The sequence below is a fragment of the Bubalus kerabau genome, chromosome 4, assembly GCF_029407905.1.
Source record: "Bubalus kerabau isolate K-KA32 ecotype Philippines breed swamp buffalo chromosome 4, PCC_UOA_SB_1v2, whole genome shotgun sequence".
Taxonomy (NCBI): domain Eukaryota; kingdom Metazoa; phylum Chordata; class Mammalia; order Artiodactyla; family Bovidae; genus Bubalus; species Bubalus kerabau.
Window position 1 is genome coordinate 79,481,436 of NC_073627.1, and position 20,143 is coordinate 79,501,578.

At 38.4% G+C, this 20,143-nt stretch overlaps 1 long non-coding RNA gene across 1 annotated transcript in view; it reads left to right on the forward strand.

The window, feature by feature from the left end:
* The window catches only part of LOC129649877 (uncharacterized), a 271,900-nt gene extending 259,052 nt beyond the window's left edge, over window positions 1-12,848 (forward strand). The window contains exon 3 of the long non-coding RNA XR_008713346.1: window positions 12,623-12,848. This is a non-coding gene — a long non-coding RNA (uncharacterized LOC129649877). The remainder of the gene's footprint in view (window positions 1-12,622) is intronic.
* Window positions 12,849-20,143: the final 7,295 nt, after the last annotated feature.

Here is a 20,143-nt window from a genome sequence, read left to right on the forward strand (position 1 = left end):
ATGGTGACCTCCTTCAAAAGGTCCCATGCAGGCACTGCTGCACTCAGTGCCTCTGACCCTCAAGCAGGCCACCACCAATCCATGCCTCCACCAGAGACTCCTGGACACTCATCAGCATGTCTGGGTCAGTTTCTTGTGGGGTCACTACTCCTTTCTCCTGGGTCCTGGTGCGCACAGGTTTTGTTTGTGCCCTCCAAGAGTCTGTTTCCCCAGTCCTATGTAAGTTCTGGTGGTTCTATGGTGAGGTTAATGGCGACCTCCTCCAAGAGGGCTTATGCCATACCCAGGTCTGCAGCACCCAGAGCCCCTGTGGCAGGCCACTGGTAACCCATACCTCCACAGGAGACACCCAAACACAGTTCTGATTCAATCTTTCTGGATTGGGCATGCGTTTTGTGCCCTTCCCAGGTCTGAGAAGTTCAGGTGGCCAGGTGCTTGGTGAGTGCACTGTCCCAGGTGGGCCATTTGTCTTAATCACCTCCCCAGTCCTGGCTGTTCAGTTTCCTGGGTGTGCTGCAAGACCACTGTCTCAGGTGTGCCATGTGTCTCCTTCACAGAGCTGATCTCAGGCTGCAACCCTCCTGGCAGATGTCAACCATCCAGGATCTCAGGAAGACGTGGTTAGCAGCTGGGAGCCTGCTCACAGTTTGGTGGAAGATGCCCTCTCTGGGGCCGAGATTGTAGCATCCCCTTGCCTTCCAGCTCTGGCTGTCACAAGCCTGCCTCTCTGCCTTTGGGAGAGAAGGGGACGACAGAGGATGAGATGGTTGGATGGCATCACCAACACCAGTTTGAGTAGGCTCCCAGAGTTTGAGTAGGCTATGGGAGTTGATGATAGACAGGGAAGCCTGGCGTGCTGCAGTTCGTGGGGTCCCAAAGAGTTGGATACGACTGAGAGACTGAACTGAATTGAATACTCTGGATTGGGCATGCATTTTGTACCCTCCCCAGGTCTGAGCAGCTCAGGTGACCAGGTGCTTGGTGAGTGCACTGTCCCAGGTGGGCCATGTGTCTTAATCACCTCCCCAGTCCTGGCTGCCTTGTGACCCCATGGACTGCATCACACAAAGCTTCTCTGTCCTTCACCATCTCCCAGAGTTTGCTCAAACTCATGTCCATTGAGTCAATGACGCCATCAAACCATCTGACCTTCTGTCACCCTCTTTTCCTCCTGTCCTCAATCTATCCCAGCAACAGGGTCATTTCCAGTGAGTTGGCTATTCAGAACAGATGGCCAAAGTATCAGAGCTTCAGCATCAGCATCAGTCCTTGCAATGTGTATTTAGGGTTGATTTCCTTTAGGTTGACAGATTTGATCTCCTTGCAGTCCACCAGACTCTCAAGAGTCTTCTACAATACCACAGTTCAAAAGCATCAACTCTTTGGCACTCAGCCTTCTTTGTGGTCCAAAGCTCACATCTGTACATGACTACTGGAAAAACCATAGCTTTGACTATATGGACTTATATTGAAAAACTAATGTCTCTGCTTTTTAATATGCTGTCTAGGTTTGTCATAGCTTTCCTTCCAGGGAGCAAGCATCTTTTAATTTCATGGCTAAAGTCACAATTCTCAGTGATTTTGGAGCCCAAGAAAAGAAAATTTGTCACTGTTTCCATTGTTTCCCATCTATTTGCCATGAAGTAATCAGACTGGATGCCGTGATCTTAGTTTTTTGAATGTTGACTTTTAAGCCAGTTTTTTCACTCTCCTCTTTCAACTTCATCAACAGGCTCTTTATTTCTTCTTCACTTTCTGCCAAAAGGGTGGTGTCATCTGCGTATTTGAGGTTATTGATATTTCTCCTGGCAATCTTGATTCCAGCTTGTCCTTCATCCAGCCCGGCATTTTGCATGATATACTCTGCATATAATTAAATAAGCAGAGTGACAACATACAGCCTTAATGTACTCCTTTTCCAATATGAATCAGTCTGTTCCATGTTTGGTTCTAACTCTTGTTTCTTGACCTGCTTACAGGTTTCTCAGGAAGCAGGTAAGGTGGCCTGGTATTCCCATCTCTGTAAGAATTTTCCACAGTCTGTTGTGATCCGCACAAAAGCTTTAGTGTAGTCAATGAAGCATAAGTAGATGTTTTTCTGGAATTGTCTTGCTTTCTCTATGATCCAGCAGATGTTGACAATTTGACCTCTGGCTCCTCTGCCTTTTCCAAATCCAGCTTGAACATCTGGAAGTTCTCAGTTGACTTACTGTTGAAGCCTAGCTTTTAAGATTTTGAACATTACCTTGCTAGCATGTGAAATGAGTATAATTGTGGAGAAATTTGAACATTCTTTAGCATTGCCCTTCTTTGGGATTGGAATGAAACTAACCTTTCTCCAGTCCTGTGCCCCTGCTGAGTTTTCCAAATTTGCTGGCATATTGAGTGCAGCTCTTTACATTAACATCATCTTTTAGGATTTGAAATAGCTCAGCTGAATTCAATCATGGTTATCCAGGTCATTAAGATCTTTTTTGTATAATTCTTCTATGTATTCTTGCCACCTCTTCTTAATATCTTCTGCTTCAGTTAGCTCTATAGCGACAAGATAACTTAAATCATTGAGAAATAGATTTTTCTCTTAGAAAAAGGTCTATGAGAAGAATGTAAGATCTCTGTGTGCTGCTGATGCTGCTAAGTCGCTTCAGTCTTGTCTGACTCTGTGCGACCCCATAGATGGCAGCCCACCAGGCTCCCCCGTCCCTGGGATTCTCCAGGCAAGAACACTGGAGTGGGTTGCCATTGCCTTCTTCAAGATCTCTATGTGTGTGTGTCGGGGAGAGGGGGGCATTATTTAAACAACTGTAATTTTTAAAAGAAGACCACTGAAGTGTAATCTAGGCATTGTGTGTGTGTGCGTGCTCAGTTGCTCAGTTGTTCCTGACTCTTTGTAACCCATGGATTTTATTCTGCCAGGCTCTTCTGTTGTGGAATATTCCAGGCATGAACGCTGGAGTGGGTTGCTATTTCCTACTCCAGAGTATCTTATCAGATCTTCTTAAAATAAGATTTTGGTCACATACTCCAATTAGCTGGGTTGTTAAGCAAAATATAGATGAAATAGAAGGAGGAGCACCATAAATGTAAAGTTATAGATATGGACAATTCTAGAAGCAAAATCGGAGAAGGCAATGGCAACCCACTCCAGTACTCTTGCCTGGAAAATCCCATGGACAGAGGAGCCTGGTGGGCTGCAGTCCATGGGGTCGCTAAGAGTCGGGCACGACTGAGTGACTTTACTTTCACTTTTCACTTTCATGCATTGGAGAAGGATATGGCAACCCACTCCAGTATTCTTGCCTGGAGAATCCCAGGGACGGGGGAGCCTGGTGGGCTGCCGTCTATGGGGTCACACAGAGTCGGACAAAGACTGAAGTGACTTAGCAGCAGCAGTAGAAGCAAAATGATAATGTTTTCTTATTAGGTTACACTGAAAAACAAAAATCATAGTTTTCCTCTTCTTTACTCATACTATTAATAAGAGGCATAGTGATTATAGTCATACATGGCATAGATTAGAAGATATCTGGAAAGAAAAAGTCAGGGCAAGAGAAAAAAGAATGTGAGTCATTCAGAGATCATGAAATTGCCATGGTTAACTTGGTTAGAGTTGCCCCTCTTTGGGGGACACAAGGAAGAGATTTTTTCATATGTTATATATTTAGATATATTACAGATTTAATGCATATGCATTTATAATGTATATGTTTGTATGATATGAAAGTGAAAGTGTCAGTTGCTCAGTTGTGTTTGACTCTTTGCGACTCCATGGACTGTAGCCCTCCAGGCTCCTCTGTCCATGGAATTTCCCAGGCTAAAATACTGAAGTTGCCAGGATACTGGGTTGCCATTTCCTTCTCAGGGGATCTTCCCAACCCAGGGATCGAACCCAGGTGTCCTGCATTGCAGACAGATTCTTTACCATCTAAGCCATAGTAAAGGATGTTATGTGTGTGTTGAATTGGCAGTATGAAATAAAATGTGTTTATGCCGAGATACCAAGTAGTGAAATTGACTAGTGTTATTTTTGCAGACACCTTTTGTTCCATGCTCCTTTGGTCACAATGCCTCTTATTAGAAAACTACCCTGCCCAATTCTAAGTGGGTTGCTCCTTTGTCTCCCAGGTACCAAGACTCATGTTAAATGAATTAGACTCTTACTCTTGCAAAAGTTAATCTTTATGAGAAAGATGTGATATAAAATATTTGAAACTGAGCTATTCTATGGAAACAGAATAAAGTATGTGTGAGTTATTTGATACAAATCATTAGCCTACTCTGTTTTATTCCTTTTCTTAGATTTTATTATAATTTCTCAGCTACTTAATTTGCCTTCAAATTAAGTTTGAAGGCAAATAGTAATTCCATCGTTAAATGTATGATGGAATTAGCAAAAAATATTTATTCTGCTGTTTAAAACAAAAACAGCTCTAACTTATATATGGATTATACCCCCGGCCAAATTATAAAGATAAACAGCTGACTCATGAAATATTGTTAATAAAACATCTCAGTTTGGATGAATTTGAGATTTTTATCTTTTGGACAAAACATTTTTAACTAAGCTGAGTTTTGTGTGTAGTCATTCTCTCTTTCTTTCTTACTCATTATACATGACCTGGAGCCAAGGATTTGTTTGTTTGTTTGTTTTTATGCTCCAGGCATTTTTTTTTTTTTTTTTTAGCTTTCATGCTCCCTATAAAGTTCCAAACAATCATTCATCATTTAAGACCAAAATCTCTTCTTTTTAAGCAAAATTAATTATTCTTTTGTTTGTAACCACTCCAGTATTCTTTCCTGGAAAATCCCATGGATGGAGGAACCTGGTGGGCTACAGTCTATGGGGTCACAAAGATTCGGACACAACTGAGTAACTTCACTTACTTGTATACTTACTTGCAGGATATGCATAGAAGATTTTATTAGAATTGCATAGTGTGCATGTCTTGTTCACTAGACCCTGAGTCCTTGAAGACTTTATGAGCATATTTTTAATTTCCAGTTCTTAACATATGTGTCACGGAGAGTAGGTGGTCAATGTTAACTAAATATTGAGAACTGACGCACTTCTCATCAAAATAAGAAAGCCAGGTTTATTTTGGAAATATGTAATGGTACTTAGGTTCAAAAAAATTGCAAAGCAATAAAAGAAAGTAGTAAAGGAGAAAAAGGAGTGATTTTATCTCTGTTCATTGATATTATTCATCTCCCAGTAAGAAAGAAAACTAGGAAAAAAAGAGAAATTTGCCTATACGATTTAGAGTAGATAAGGAAGAGCTAAAGGTGAATTACTTTTCATCAGCAACTGTAAGAATTCAAAGCAAGTTGGCATATTTTGGTATATGTTCATTTTTTTCCTTGCTCTGTACCTGAGGGGGTGTGTTTTCTTTCAGAAACAAGAAAGCTATATGGAGACAGAATTATTTTATTTCTCTTTGGTCTGCTCTTTTCAGGAAGCTAGATTTTCTTCCCAGCCAGTAAAGCTTGTGTAGACAGAGATCATCAGAATGAGGAATGGAAGAAAGATGCAAGCAGTGGGGTCATGACCTTGTGACAAAGAGGTCAAAGGGTTTATTTCAGAGCAGTGACCTCCAAGAGGAATCAGTGCATGCTAGGAACTATGTGAGATGACCCATTAAAATTAGGAAAGAAAGCACAGTAATAACTTCTATATATCTATGGAAAATAAAGAAATTAAGTTTCATTTATAATTAATGGAAGATTGGAATCATTTAACTTGTCAAGTGGCCCTTGGTCGAATATATCAACACATGGGAGGCAATCTAAGTAAAGGAAGCGAAATCTACAATTTGGGGCTTTAGAGGCTTTTACTTACTGTGTGGTTCTTTTAGTTTATTAGGACATTGCAATTTATAGTTGCCTAAGTTAAGAGGACTTAAAGTCTATGTTATTTAATTTTAACTACATTTACCATCACAAAAAAAATGGTTTGAAAATATCCATTTAAAGACCTATAGATTAAAAACTAAACTAATATAAGTATAAGTAAATAATAATACAAGAGCAGGATTGACAGTTTCCCTCCTCTTCCCAACTATTCTATCAGTAATATTAATTAAGAAGGGGCTTCTCTGGTAGTTCAAATGGTAAAGAATCTGCCTGTAATGCAGGAGACAGTTCACCAATGACTTAATCATTTATTAGAAGTTGGGCTAAAAAACCCATTATTAAAAATTAGTAAAGTATTAAACAGATATACACATGAAAGATTATACCTCCACATACAATTATTTTACTGACAGAGTCTAGGAATTGCCTGGAAATCATAGGCTTGGAGAACTAGGTAGACTGAACCAGTTCTCCAGGAAAAAGTATCCAAAGGTGAAATACATAGTGAACACAGATGTACAGTTTAGAAGAAAAAAAAAGGCTGAGAAGGGATGCGACATTATAAGAGAAACATGGAAAATGGAGTTAAGGTAGTCCTGAGATCAGAAGAAACAACTGACTAAAGGGCAGAAGCAAAGCAGTGCTTTTATATTTAATGTAGCAAAGACCTTGCAATAAGACGTTATAGTGCGGAGTGCATTTGTTATTCCCTGAAAGGTATACAAGAGAACCAAAGATAGGCAAAATTTTAAAACACTGAGGTCCAAGATCGGGCCTGAGATATTTATTTATTTATTCATAGCTAGTGTATTTTTAACAGCAGCCTAAAGAGAAGAGATTAGATAATCAGAATCAAACCAATCCATTACCCTCATTCTTATTTGAAGTATATGCTTCAATTATGCTAGATAATGCACGTGTGTGTGCTCGGTTGCTCATTAGTGTCTGACTACGACCCCATGGACTATAGCCCACCAGGCTCCTCCATCCTTGGGATTTCCCAGGCAAGAATACTGGAGTGGGTTGCCATTTCCTTCTCCTGGGTATCTTTCTGACCCAGGGATCGAACCCATGTCTCCTGCATTGCAGACAGATTCTTTATCACTGTGCCACCTGGGAAGTTCCAGATATGCATGTACCACCATCCAATAACATGATTTGATCATTTTCAAGTACTGTCTTGGATCTGAATTTCCAATTAAAGGAGCCCTATTTTGATGAAGACTAATCATACCCTTTGCATGTGGGAGAATGACTAGAACTCTGTGAGCTACAGTAAATGGTATCTTATGTTCTACCCCATGATAGAGCCCATCTTTCTTCATTTCATTATTTTAAGCAAGAAAAATGGAATAGCTACAGAAACTCTATTTCTTAGTTGTTTCTAGAAAAAGGATATGTTTTAGAATTGTTTACAGGAATGGAATAACCCTGGTGAAGCCTATCATGTTCTTCAACTTTGTGACATTGTTTTTCACATTTTAATATCTGAAGTTGAGCTGCATCTTATCCTTCAGTGGTGTAATATGGTCTCTGTTGGTCTAGTGACATTGGGATGTAGTTATGCTCTGTTCATGCAGAAACTTGGCTACTATTCCTATTATCTGAGTAGACAAAGACAACCCCACCATGTTCCAGTCCGGATACAAATGTGAAAGATATAGGAGTTTTGATTGCTATTTGATAACCTGTTGACTGCTTGCCCCTTGCAAGAAAAGCTATGACCAACCTAGACAGCATATTAAAAAGCAGAGACATTACTTTGCCAACAAAGTTCCATCTAGTCAAAACTATGGTTTTTCCAGTGGTCATGTATGGATGTGAGAGTTGAACTATAAAGAAAGTTGAGAGCCAAAGAATTGATGCTTTTGAACTGTGGTATGGCAGAAAACTCTTGAGAGTCCCTTGGACTGCAAGGAGATCCAACCAGTCCATCCTAAAGGAGATCAGTCCTGGGTGTTCATTGGAAGGACTGATGCTGAAGCTGAAACTCCAATACTTTGGCCACCTGATGCAAAGCACTGACTCCTTGGAAAAGACCCTGATGCTGGGAAAGATTGAGGTCAGGAGGAGAAGGGGATGACAGAGGATTAGATGGTTGGATGGCGTCACCAACTCAGTGGACATGAGTTTGAGTAAGCTCCAGGAGTTGGTGATGGACAGGGAGGCCTGGCGTGCTGCAGTCCATGGGGTCGCAAAGAGTCGAACATGACTGAGCAACTGAACTAACTGAACCTGTTGATATCTCTTAGTGAAAGGAACAAAGAGTAGTGTCAACAGATAAAGAATCGCCAGAAACTTAGGAGGAAATAACAAGGACAGTGGGACTTCCCAAGTGACACAGTGGTAAATAATCTGCCTGCCAGTACAGGAGACAAAAGAGATGAGGGTTCGATTCCTGATCCTCTGGAGTAAAAAAATGGCAACCCAGTCCAGTATTCTTGCCTGGAAAATTCCATCGACAGAGGAGCCTGGTGGGCTACAGTCCATGGGATGACAAATAAGTCAAATGTGACTGAGTACATACATTAAAAACCAAGACAATAGTTAGCACTCTTAAAAATGCTGCATTACCAACTCTCTTGGTGTTCCAGGGAACAATACTGTGAAGACCATAGAGACACTTTTTACATCAAGTCAAAGAATATTTCAGAAATCTTGAGTTGGATATAAATTTTAGGAATCATTTGATCAGTTATTTTTTCTTTTATTCTTATAGATATCTAACCAAGAGGTATGTGATAAATATCTTTATTAGAATATGTGTAGAAAGCTCTTCCAATGATTATAAAATTTCTAAATGATAAAGTGTTGAGTCAGTAACGTTGGTAGTGGTACTCTTACAACTGACACCATCTTAGATTAGATGCACAAAATTCAATTTCTTCTCATCAGATATGATGCACAGACACCTCGTATAAGTACTTCGGCACTGTTTTATCATAGTAGTATCTCAATGACATCTTGAAAATCATTTTTGAATTCTCACCCACGCTGCATTGCTAAACAGTATTTTCCATTTCTGTCCTTTCACATGCTTGACTTCTGGACCAGTTGCTTCACATTCCTCCTTTCACTGTAGATTTCTTTGTATATTTTGATGGCAGGATCTCTCAGTATAAATGTGAGGATAATATGCAAACATGATTGGGTAGGTACATTAGAAATGTTGAATTGCATTAAAAGGAAGAATTGCACACATTCAGGTAATAAATTTTAAACATAAGCTCTTAAAAAATAAAACTCCCCAGAAGATATACTTTCTTTGGTCTGCAATGCAGGAGACCCTGTTTCCTGGGTCCAGAAGATCTTCTGGAGAAATGGCTACCCACTCCAGTATTCTTGCCTGGAGAATTCCATGGACAGAGGATCCTGGAGAGCTAGAGCCCATGGGGTTGCAAAGAGTTGGACATGACTTTGCAGCTAACACTTTATATACAGAAAGAATAGAGTGACTGAAAAATTTTGTTAAAACAATCTAGCAACACCAGCAATAACTTCTACATATTATAGTATCTTCTAACATTCCTTTCATTAGGGAGTTTATTTTAAAGCTTTTCTAATCTTTTTCTATTCTACAAGAACCTATACTAACAATGGAATGCTCTAAGCTTTAGTGATTCTTATCAAAATTTCCATGTCAGTATGCCCCATGGTAATATAATAATTATTATAAAATTGGGAAGAGTTTTTCCTCAGTGTAGCCAAAGCCATCTCACAGCATCAATTGCAGTAGAAATATGAGCAGAATATTTCATGTTTCTGTTCTCTCTTGAGGGTAACACCTTTAGTAATTTCCATATGTCATCTAGTTAATATGACAAACAAAGAAAGTTGAGGATTTCAAGCACAGTAACAGAAATGAAAGAGTTTGATTGACTGGTACATTACACTCTTATTGCATACTGTGGACCCAGGATGTTATAATAATTAGCCTGTCAAGTCAATTGTTACTCTTCATTAAAAATGACTATATGACAGCAATTAATCTCACAACTTTAGCTTCATTAGGACATTTTATTTTTGCAACTGGGTGCAGTGCAGTGTCTTAATCTGAAGGATGTATTATTTTCTAATAGAAGGTTTCACCTTCATTATTTTGATTATGAACTTGAATAGCATAATGTAAGCTTATGTAATAACTGGGTAAAAATTCTGAGTTATTTATAATTTGCCTTTTGAAGTTCATTATAGATACAAGAGATTTTCATTTATTCCTTTTCTTCACCTTTGTCTTATTGAGGCTGCAGACTCAGAATTTCATACTCCTTGAAAATGATTCTTTCCTCTGTGAATCATGTCTCTGAAAATACTGACACCCACAAAAATAGGAAAATCTCAAGGACTTTTTTACAATCCCAAAACACATCACACACACAAAAAGTGAGATCAGAGATAAGTTTTTCTTATACAGTAAAGGTTAGATGAGTTATAATAAAAAATTGTCTGTTGGAAATCAGTTTTCAACTTAGACTGTGGACTGACTGACTGTGATGACTGAAAACAGGCAGGTGAAATTTACATCACAGATTACAGAAAAGATTTTGGTCTTACCCTCTTCATTCTGATGATTTCAAGACAAGAAATAAAACAGTTGAAAATCAGTGCAGCTCTTTTTTCACTGACAAGTAACCGCATCAGTTGGAAAATTTAAAGAGAAAGTCTGTATGACTAGCAGATATTAGAGGGGAACATTGAACCGTAGACTAGGATTATAGGGATGAACTCTGAATGATGGATCGTTTTGTCAGTCCTTTCATCCTTACTCAACTACCACATGTGCAACTCTATATGGGAAAATGCCATGATCTCCCTTGAGAATATCTTAGAAGTCTCACTGTTAGCCAAGACTTATGTTTAATAACCTGACAATTGTACTGCTGTTTATGTGAGCCAATGTAGCATAATGTAAAAAAAAAGTTTACTTAGATTAAACGATCTATGTTTGAATCATATTTCTACTTCTTTTTGAGTTCATTGAACTTGGGAAAGTACATGCACTCTTTATTTACTATATATAAATTTTATCATATGTATTAGTTTGCTTAGATTTCCAGAAACAGTCTGGCTTAAACAACAGTTTGTTTTTTTTTTTGTTTGTTTGTTTTTGTTTTTTTTTTATGTTGAGGCTAGTAGTCCAAGATGCAGGTGTCAGTAGGTTTGGTTTCTCCTGAGGTTCTTTCCATTGGCTTGTGTATGGCCACCTTCTTGTTATGTCCTCTTGTATCTGTGTGTGCATGCTGATGTCCAAATTCCCTCTTTTAATAAGCACCATAGTCAGATCGGAGAAGGCAATGGCACCCCACTCCAGTACTCTTGCCTGGAAAATCCCGTGGACAGCAGAGCCTGGTAGGCTGCAGTCCATGGGGTCGCTAAGAGTTGGGCATGACTGAGCAACTTCCCTTTCACTTTTCACTTTCAGGCATTGGAGAAGGAAATGGCAATCCACTCCAGTACTCTTGCCTGGAGAATCCCAGGGATGGGGGAGCCTGCTGGGCTTCCATCTATGGGGTCACACAGCATCAGACACGACTGAAGTGACTTAGCAGCAGCATAGTCAGATTGGATTAGGGATCATCCTAATGGCCTTGTTTTAAGTTGATCACTTCTTTTAAGGCTCTGCCTCCAAATACACTTACATTCAGAAGTATCGTGGGCTAGGGATTCCACATAAGAATTTTAGAGGGATACATTTCAGCCTATAATAACCTATAATTATCTAAGTCTTGGATCTCTCAAGGCTTGTTCTTTAGTAAGAATGTATTCCAATAGTCGGTATCCAGCAATTGAAGGTGGTGGTGGAGAAATGTATTTGAACTAGTTCCCTAGGTGAATCCTGTGTACTCAAAACTTTGTGAACCTATGGAGTAGATCCAGCAGAAAAAATAATGGGGCATTTATGGAGGCAGATGATGAAAGGCATTAGAATTTACTATTAGGTCAAAGGAAGACATACCAATCCTTCAAAGAAGTTCATCAAGGGGTAAAAAGAATATGCAACAGACATGAGTAAATCTAGTTTATAGGGCAACCCAGGAATACCATAATCAGAGTACTAGACCAATAGGTTGTCAGGAATATTTAATCATAACAGTGAGGAGAAATTACCAAGATAAAACATAAGCATACAGAAACAGTGGTTGTAATGGGTAAATTAGTAGTTAATAAATAAATAAACTAGTCACCACTGTGCTAATATTTTTAGATGCATCTGCTTATTCATTTACAGTAAATTTTAAGTGCGGAGTACAATTTCCACCTTATAGATGAAGAAACATTAGCTTAGAAACCCAGACTTCATGAAGCCGGAGTCTGCAACTACCTTGCTCATTAGTTATATTCCCAGAACCTAGAAAAAGACCTGATACATGGTGAGCAGTAAATAATCATTCATTGATTGGATCAATAGACTGTCAACTAATTTGTACTGAATGCTGAAACTAGGAATTAAACCAAAGCTATGATTTAAGTCAACACAACAGAAACAGGAAGTAAAATGAAGGAGAATAGCAAAATTAGAAGTATATGTGAAAATAAAAATAAAAACAACAGTAACAGGATTAAACATGCTATCTCCCAAATTTTCAACTTTGTTATTGTAAAAACATAGCAACATATGCAGAGAACCAAATAGTTTATCTTATTAATTAATATTATCTTATTAATTGATCTAACTTGATAAGTACTCTCTGGGAATTGGTTGTTCATTTATCTGTCAGTTAACTTATTTTAACATCCAGCACATTGTTTTTTTTCTTTTTTGTTCTTTCAGATGCTTTTATACTTGTCCTACAGCCTGCTGAGGCCAAAGCCTAATAATATTAGGGAGCAAAACACAATGGAAAGATAATGAACAATGGAGCTGCTGTATTCTCTTTTGATGCCCAGCTCTAGTACCTACCAGTTTTGTTCCCTTGGGCAAAATATTTAATGTCTCTGAAGTTCAGTTTGCTTTATCTATACAAAGGAAATAAATATGGTTTGAAGCAGAGACACAATTAGATCATTCATGTAATGTACCACCAGCACAAAGTAGATGGCTTGTTAACCCAGTAACTGGACAAACAAGTGAAATGAGTGTTTTTCCAGAGTTAATTTTTACTTAACATTTTCATTTTCTCACACAAAGCTCATGAGTTAACATCAACTGGTTCATCTTTTACAAAATTAAATTTAAAATAGTTGTTTCTTCAATTGTCTCCCTATTGCATTTGACATGGGTGGTCACCCTTCATTTCTAAAAATCCTTTGTCCCATGACTTTCTTGATTCTGACAATTTTTAGGTAGTTTAGCTGTGTACTCTTCCTTTGCTGAGGATATCCATATTATCATGAACTTCAGTCAAGATTTCTGGCTGTTTTAAAAAATGCATCCCATGTTTTGGTACACTTCATACAGTATGAGTTGTGCATCCTTAAGGTAGAATTTAGGAAAACCCTGTTTTGGTTTTTAAGCTAAGAAGGCATTGTTGTTGTTGTTCATTCACTAAGTCATGTCTGACTATTTGCGCCCCCATGAGCTGGGGTGGCATGGGTGGCATGCCAGGTCCCTCTATCTTCAACTATCGCCAGGAGCTTGCTCAAATTCATGTCTATTGAGTCAGTGATGCTGTTAAAGGATCTTACCTTCTTGCTGCCCCCTTTTTCTTTTGCCTTCAGTCTTTCCCAGCATCAGGGTATTTTCCAATGAATCAGCTGTTTGCCTCCAGGGGCCAAAGCAGACATGGAAATTAGGCTCTGCCAGGTCAAGTACATCCATAGGACTTTAATTGGGAAATGAGGAACAAGGCTGGCTGAGAATGGAGCTGGAAGCATCCACCCTACAAGCACCCACCCTACAAGCACAAGACAAAGAGTCCACCTCCTTGGCTGGTGCCAGTGATGCCAATTACAGTGTCAGAGTTTTTGGTGGTTCATTCCCATGATATAGTCAGGAAATGTTTGACTGCATCATCTCTAAGCCTGAATCTCTAGAAGTCACCTATAATTTTTTTAGTTTAATTTCTTAATATTTTTCTCCTCTAACTAGCTACAGTGCTTTCTATTATATTGTTAGTAACGGAGATTAGTAAGTGACTGACACAGTGTCCCTCAAAGGTCTAGCCACAAACTATGGATAGTGGAGGATAGCAAAGAGTTGGACATGATTTAGTAACTAAAGGTCTCTATTCTAGTCATCAGTAAAACCATTTCACAATTTCAGCAAAAAACCTAGAAGTTAATATTTATTTTTGTCTTTGACATCAGACATTTGAGCATTATGCTATATCTCCACTTATTTGTCATCTCCACATAGGTATTTACCGAAAGTATTCTGCTGCTGCTGCTAAGTCGCTTTAGTCGTGTCCGACTCTGTGCAACCACATAGATGGCAGCCCACCAGGCTCTGCCATCCCTGGGATTCTCCAGGCAAGAACACTGGAGTGGGTTGCCATTTCCCTCTCCAAATGTATTCAAAACTGTACTCACTACCTCATAGGCAAAATCAGATGTATTTTATCAGCTAAGGCAACAAGTTTGTAGTTAGTTGATTCTTCATACTGCTTCTAGATAGGATGAAGTTCAGTCTGAATCCTAGTTTATCTTCTACAACTCCCCTGTCTAGTACACATTTTTGCAGTGCTGGAAATCTAAGTCTGTGCTATACGAAATGCTAACCACTAACACATGCAGCTATTGAGCATTTGAAATATGGCTAATAGAAATGAGGGACTGAATTTTTAATTGTGTTAAATTATGTTAACTTTAAATTGAAGTTTAATTAGCCACAGTGTGGTTCTATATTATATTCCTCATCTTTGGTTTAATTTGCAGATGTAGCAAATTGTATTTTTATCCAGATTCTACTGATAGAAATGTTTAAAATAAGCTTGAGGCTTTTCCTTTAGAAATAAATGCATATTAAATTCTTCTAGCCAGCATCTTACACTGAAAATACTTTGGGCATTAACCAGTTATGTGGTCACCTAAGTGTGGTATGTCTAGATTATCCTGACCTGTTGAAGTATGCCAAGTTAAAACAGAATCAGTAGGCTCTCTGAAGTCAAGATCAATGACATCTCTGTTAGCAGCTGATCACCTGAACCTGCCAAGTATATAAACTTTGTATCAAGTGAAAGAAGAGGTATTTACCTTGCTTCTGAAGGCATTTGTATAGTCCTTGCCTAAAATAAAATTACTGATACCATCCAGATTTGGAGCTGATCCACTTTTTTTTTTTATTAATTTATGTAACAAAAATGTACAGATACTAGGGGATGGATTACAGGTTCTACTTACTTAGAACTCTTGAATTAGTTGTTCTGTTGGAAATGTTGGAAATTTAACAAGAGATTTGATGATTTCCTCCTCTAAATTGGTCAAAGTTGCATATGCTTTACTATTTTGTATACCAAAAGTAGGCAAATTTTTTCTCTAAGCAGGCCGAGAGGCAAAATCAAGTATATAAGCACCTATATGGTTATTTACAAATGTAAAAGCCTGATAATAGCATTAAACAACATATGGTCTCTGTTTGTCTAAGTGTTGTAAATCCGTGTCTATATAATTCTAATCTATAAATAACTGCTGTTAATATCTTATTTTGTTCTTAGGACTATTATGCTCTCATTTTATAGTTTATAGAGCTAATTGGTTTTAAAGACGTTTAGAGATTGTTCTGTGAGTCTATTAAAACACGATTGCTCTATATTGTTAGTGCCTTCCATTGTTTTTCTCAGGAAGTTTGAGAATTTGGGTCTAATTCTGTGGGAAGATGTTTTTGTGCACTATTTCCCTCCTTTGCATTTAACAGTTATCTCTTCATAGATTTTGTGGACATTCTTGTAACTCCGAACCCAGACTCAGGTGTTCTATCAGTGACTAAAATTTGTCTCACAGTAATATTGTTGATATTCCAGCTCTATTTATCCAACCAGAGAGTAACTTGACTCAAGCTCTGCGATGATTTCTCCTACAACCACAAGTACACAGATTGATGTCAGCTGTAGCCATGGGCAACGTTTTCCACTTATTTTCAGCCTCCGTGGTTCAAGTAGTCAGTCTTATTTCACACCTCTGCTGCTCATATAAGTTTTTCAATTTCTGCTACCCAAGTGCCCTGCTACTCCATCTTTAGTTTACTTCTGTGCATTTATAGACCATGGAAAACTTAACTTTTTTTGAGGCTGTGATGTTTTACTTTATAGCATGACAATTTATTTGAAAATTTTAATTTGAATTATGATTATTTAGTCATCTGAAAGGAGAATTTCCTAGTGTTTTCACATCCTAAGTTTGATCACAGCCTTAATGAGTTTTCCAAAACTTAACAGAAATACTCATAGACATAGCAATCCTCATTGAATTGCATTCCTTTTCAAATGAACAGAATTTCTTCTCACTAGCTTTCCAGTAATTTATCTGTGACAGTTGAAGCCTTCTTCTCTACATGGCTGATGTTGTGCCTTAAACTCTTCTTGTGTAAACATCTATCTTAAGCACTCTGAACTTGGCATACATTGTTGGTGAATTCGCCTACCTTCAAGCCCAGCTGTGCATTAAAAAGGTAGATCTACACTGATTTCCTCTGTTTTAAATTGTTATCTGTTTTTTGTTATTTTTTTTTATTTAAATTGTTATTTTAAAGTAATGATACGTTTACATGTTTTATAGAAATATGCATAGTTCTTTGCCTTCTTTTAATTGTTGCACAGTACTGCATTTTCTTAAGTATTTGTTGTTGTTGTTATTGCTATCTTCCATATTCCTTTCTAAATATTTGACATGTATTTGTAAATAAAATTAGCTAGGTTATCAAAAAAAAAAAAAAAAAACTGGGTTTTCAACGTACTTTTTTTTAGACATGATCGGGCACATTCAGGGTGCTATGGCCATAGACAATGTATTTGCTTTAAATTGAAACTTACTCCCTTAAAGTTATCTTTATTTCTTTTCTTTTTTTTTTTTTTAGTAATACAAATAAAATTAGCAAAAGTTTTGGTACAGTCACTATATAATGATGTTTTTATACTTAGATAAGCAAAATTAAATTTTATGTTCATACACATATGTAAGTACATACATATATACACAAACACACACATTTTTTTGAATTTCCACAAACTAATACTTATTATTACATGCGTGCATGTATGTACTCAGTCGTGTCCAATTCTTTGCAATCTGCTAGCTCACAAGACTCCTCTGTCCATTGTATTTTCCAGGCAAGAATATTGGAGTGGGTTGCCATTTCCTTTTCCAGGGGATCTTTCTGACCCAGGGATTGAGCCCACATCTCTTGAATCTCCTGCAATGGCAGGCAGATTCTTTACCAACCGTGCCACCTGGGAAGCCCATATTATAGTATAGTGTCTCTCAAAATAAGAGTTACAGTTGACCTTTGAACAATATGAGTCTGAACTATGAAGCACCACTTACCTTACTTACACACTTTTTTTTTTTTTTCAGTAAATTCTATGGCATTACAGGATTTGAGGTTTCCTGAATCTATAATTAGTTGACTCTAAGGATATGAAAGCAAATTACAAAGAAAGCAAGGATAAATGTGTGGTGGATAGGTGCCCCTACCCTTCCTGTTGTTCAGAGGCCAACTGCACTATCTTACAGAAGACTGGGTGATGAGAACACCACCAAATTTCCATAGACTTTTGAACTAAACAGGATCTCTGCCATCTTTACTGACAATGGCACTTCCTTAATATTTTTTGTCCTGTATCTTATCATATTTTTGCTCTTTTTTATCATCACTTCCTCTAACCTCTTTCTCTATCTGTTGTTCAGTTGCTGAACATGTTCAGTCATATCTGACTCTCTGCGACTCCATGGACTGCAAAACACCAGGTTTCCCTGTCCTTCTACCATCTCCGAGAGTATGCTCAAAACATGCCCATTGAGTCAGGGAAGCATTCCAACCATCTCGTCCTCTGTCACCCCCTTCTCCTCCTGCCTTCAATCTTTCCCAGCATCAGGTCTTTTCCAATGAGTCAGTTCTTTGCATCACGTGGCCAAAGTATAGGAGCTTCATCTTCAGTCCTTCCAATCAATGATCAGGACTGATTTCCTTTAGGATTGACTGGTTGGATCTCCTTGTAGTCCAAGGGACTCTCAAGAGTCTTCTCCAACACCAAAGTTCAAAAGCATCAATTCTTCAGCACTCAGCCTTCTTTATGGTCCAATTATCACATCCATTCATGACTACTGGAAATACCGTAGCCTTGACTAGACAGATCTTTGTTGGCAAAGTAATGTCTCTGCTTTTTAATATGCTGTCTAGGTTTGTCATAGCTTTTCTTCCAAGGAGCAAGTGTCTTTTAGTTTCATGGCTGAAGTCACCATCTGCAGTGGTTTTTACTTTTCTTATATTCATTGTTAAGTGAATTACTCTTCTCTCTTTGCAGTGCAATTCACCTTTTCTTCCATCTCTCTCCAATTTAGCAGACCAGGTATTTAAAATATCATTTATTTATTCATCCACTAGCAGACATAGCTCTGGTTCTGTCAGTTAGTACATACTATGGTTAAGAAATGAGTCCCACATTAGGCCAGAAATAAATAATTGAGAATGTATTCTGAATATTAGCAGTAGGACTTATGTAGAAACTTCAAAATAGAATGAAAAGAAAATGTTTTATATTTCAGAATTTCAAATCCAAAATACTGAATTCATTCTCCTCTCACAATGTATATGACTTCAAAACTCCATTTGAATTTTTGAGAGTTTTTGCTTAATTATCAACTTTAGCCAGTTATAAAAAGTGTGTATGTTTTATTAATTATTGCTGAATTGTTTCTAAAGGGTCTCAAGATCTCTTCTCTTTCTTCATGACATTTTCTGCAAATCTTACAGAAGAAAAAAAAAAAAAAATGGAAAAGTTGCCAAAAGAGAAAAATGCAAACTAGAAAGAAATGCAGAGTGACATTTGATTATTTTTTTAAATGAAGAAAAGTTAGAATAATATATTTCATTCACAATTTTAGTCCTCAGTATAAAAATTTAATTGAATTCTTTGTTTCCAAAATATAGCAAATAATAAACACTCTATACATTGTCTTAAGACTTGGAAATATTTAAAGGCTTTTAGAAGTATGACAATTAAAATTTAAAGTGATATACAATTACTCAAAAGGCATATTTAAAACGTGTTTCAAAAGTTACTTTACAAAAATTGTCTAAAATATATATATATATGGCATCTCCTAAATTTATAATACACATGAAATGGTTCCCTTTTTTTCATCTTTTTGGTTTCTGCAGTCTTTATTTTTTATGATATTAAAAAGAAATCATTTGGAGGAGGAGCTAAGATGGCGGAGGAGTAGCATGGGGAGAACACTTTCTCCCCCACAAATTCATCAAAAGAACATTTAAACGCCAAGTAAATTCCACAAAATAACTTCTGAATGCCGGCAGAGGACATCAGGCACCCAGAAAAGCAACCCAAGTCTTTGAAAGGAGGTAGGAAAAATATAAAAGACAAAAAAAGAGACAAAAGAGGGAGGGACAGAGTTCCGTCCCGGGAAGGGAGTCTTAAAAAGAGAGAAGTTTCCAAACACCAGGAAACCTTCTCACTGCCGAATCTATGCCGAGCCTTGGAAGCACAGAGGGCAACATAACAGGGAGGAAAAATAAATAAACAATTAAAACCCGCACATTGTGAGCCCTACGGTAACTCCCCCAGTGGAGAAGCAGCACAGATGCCTGCATCCGCCATTAGCAAGTGGGGTCTGGGCACGGAGGCGCGGCACGGGCTGCATCGCAAGGATCTGGCCTGAATACCCCAAGCGCTATCTGAGCGAAATAATTTGGGCTAGCAAACCAGACTGTGGGATATCTACCACGCGAAAAGCCAGCCCTAACCTAAGACACCGCCAGGCCTGAGCACGGAACAAAGGACTGAACAGAGAGAGCCGGTGGCAGACCATCCCCCTCCGGTGACAGGCAGCCAGACCCGGAAGGGGACAATCGCAGCCCCAGAGAGACATTATCTATAAAACTGTAAGCAGGCTTCTTTGCTGACTAAAACTTCTTGGGGGTCTGGACGGTCAACATCTGCCTGAGAAGGTGCGCTGGTTGCACACCTAGATAACCGAGCGGCGGGGAGGCGATAAGTCACAGCAATCGCGCGCGCCAAACACCTCATCACCTGAGCTGCTCGGATCTGGGAAGGGCACAAAACGCAGGCCCAACCAAGAGTCTGCACCTCTGAGGACTACCTGAGTGCCTGGACCTGAGCGGCTTGGACCTGGGAAGTGCAGGCAGCCCAGGGCAGGCCTCGGATGGTTCCTGGCGGAG